This window comes from Micropterus salmoides, unplaced genomic scaffold (genome assembly GCF_014851395.1).
Source record: "Micropterus salmoides isolate LMB-PRFRI ecotype aquatic unplaced genomic scaffold, ASM1485139v1 Ms_hic_scaffold_10, whole genome shotgun sequence".
Lineage (NCBI taxonomy): Eukaryota > Metazoa > Chordata > Actinopteri > Centrarchiformes > Centrarchidae > Micropterus > Micropterus salmoides.
The window spans coordinates 37,138,269-37,140,984 of NW_024040041.1; positions in this window are offsets into that span (position 1 = coordinate 37,138,269).

The following is a 2,716-nucleotide window of genomic DNA, read 5'->3' on the forward strand; positions in this document are numbered from 1 at the left end:
TACACGGGCCCTGGACAGTGGTTGTTGAAGCCCTTTCAGTGTGCCCAGTGGTGCCAGCAACATTTTACAGAAACAACTGAAGGGAAAAAGTGGGACATAACCTCCCATAACGTGTATGTGGGCCTGGAGGGGTTGCATCAGCTACCATGCTAACTGCAGAACAGAGTGGTATAAGATGTCAGAGGAAGCTGTGCCACATGTTTCTCTGGCACTTCACCCCAAACATCAAGCCAAAGATTTAGGACCAATGGTCAAGAGGTCGTTGGCCTGCTCGGACTGGGTTCCAACCCAGCTCCCATAACTGTCTTTTTCCCCCAGCTGCAAAACGTATTGCATTCACTTGCAGTGCACAGACACACACAGTCACACTGCAACATGAGATGGTGTCTAGAGATCATGGCAGGGAAAAGATGGATTGTAACCCAATCTCTTTTACCATTCAATCTGTGCCACCTTTTTGGCTTAGGCAGTATCCATACAAACCAGCTGCGGAGGAAGGGATAGCAGTGACAATTGATGGTTTGATAAGATCAGGGGTCCTGGAGCCCTCACAGTCACCCTGGAACACTCCAATTTTACCTGTAGAGAAAGTAGGCACAGGGAAGTACCGTATGGCGCATGATTTGAGGTCCGTTAACTCCATTCTCACCACACCCACCATCCCTGTGCCTAACCCTTATGTGGCTTTGAACAATGTGGCCCCAAATCACAGATGTTTCTGAAACAGAGGGGGTGGTAAATGGGGTACTGTTTCAGAAAAAAGGGGGAGAACGTAGGGTGCTGATGTATGCAAGTGTAATGCTGGACAACATGGAAAAAAGACACCCACAGTGCACTCAACACGCTGCAGGGGTAGCAAAAATCATTCAGAAAACAGCACACATTGACATGGGCCACCCTCTACAAGTACTCACATCTCACAGTATAGTGGCCTATGTAAACTCTCAGACATAGAGCTCCATCCACAAGGAGGACGTACGGCCTGAAGTGGAACGTGTTTTCCACCTGGTGTAGAGAACGGGCGGTGAACCTAGTTACCTGCCCGGTAATTGCGGTACTGGAGTTCCACCAGCACCGTTTCTCTGCTGGTCTTTCCCATCCACGCTCAAGCTGTATGTGGCTGCCATTGCGGCGTTCCACGCTCCTCTGAGGGAGGGGTCCTTGGGGAGGCTCCCGCTGGTCGTGCGCTTCCTCCGTGGAGCCCGGAGGATGAGACCCGTGACTTGCTCCAGGATTCCCACCTGGGACCTGGCAGTGTTTCTCGAAGCATTGGCGGAGGCCCCCTTTGAACCCCTGGAGTCGGCTGAGGCCAAGCACCTGACCCTTAAGGCCTTAATGGCCTTTCTCCTAGCTATCACCTCTCTGAGGAGGTGGGGGACTCCAGGCACTCTCGGTGTCTCCTCGATGCCTGGAGTTTGCCCCGGGGAAGGTCAAGGCTGTCCTGCACCCCTGTCCGGGCTACGTCCCCAAGGTGCCGTCCAGTATGGCGGTCTACGGTGCTGCAGGCGTTTCATCCCCCACCTCATGTGACGGCGGAGGACGTGAGACTTCATCTGCTCTGCCCTGTCAGGGCACTGAGTATTTACACTCTGAGGTCCTCCTGGTGGAGGAAAGCAGACCAGTTGCTGGTGTGTTTGGGTCCCCCAAGGCTGGGTTCCCCGCTTCTAAACACACTATCAGCAACTGGATAGTTCAGGCTATTTCCCTGGCCTATCAGGTGCGCGGTTTGCCTTCACCTATGGCTGTGAAGGCCCACTCTACTAGAGGCATGGCGGCCTCTAGGGCCCTCCTCTCAGGGGCTTCTCTTCGGGATGTGTGTGAGGCAGCTGGCTGGGCCACTCTGCCACCTTCATCAGATTTTACAGTCTGGACCTTGCTTCTGCGCCCGGCACCCTAGCGCTCTCCTCTTAGTCGTGCCTACAGGTACACGCTGGGGCAGGCAGAGGCTTTCGACGTGGCATAGCGGGTATCTTGTTCCCATAGTGTCGTCACCGACGCAGTTCGAGTTCCCTCGAAGGGGAACGTCTCGGGTTACGTATGTAACCCTTGTTCCCCGAGAAGGGAATGAGACACTGCGTCGGTCCGCCATGCCTCACCCCGCCTGGAGCGCCTTGCTTCATAGCAAAGAGCTGGTTTGTCCTGTGTGCCGACGTGCTTTATACGCCTCCAGTTACGCCGTCCCACGCTATCGTTCGAGCAACACCAATAGGATTGGAGTAGTTTCATTCATAATTCAGCCCTGCCACGCTTGGGGTGTTCCCATAGTGTCATCACTGAGACATTTCATAACCTGTTTTTAATCTTATAATTACACTGACATATGACTGACATGACAGTCTCACGCACGCAGAAGGATTCTCGGCGAGATGTGCAGCTCTGGTAGAAACAGCACGAGACCCTGCTACCGCAACTGTCAAGACTGGCTCGCTCTGTGATTAGTGTCCCCAACAGCAGCAGCAGCGAACGTGTCTTCAGCACAGCGGGAAGAGTGATAGAAGAGAGGAGGACGGGGTTAAAACCTTGCTCTGTAAGAGATTGTTCTAACTTTTCCTTTGATTGGACTTTATTTTCGTTTAACTGTTGGAAACTACTGGAAAAAAGAATGGCCATGTTCTTTGGTGCAGTATAAGGTAAGATAACCTGCAAGATTTTTTAATTTATTTAATTTAATTTGTTTAGATTGTAGGCTATTGCTCATTTCGTTTGCGAGTGCTGT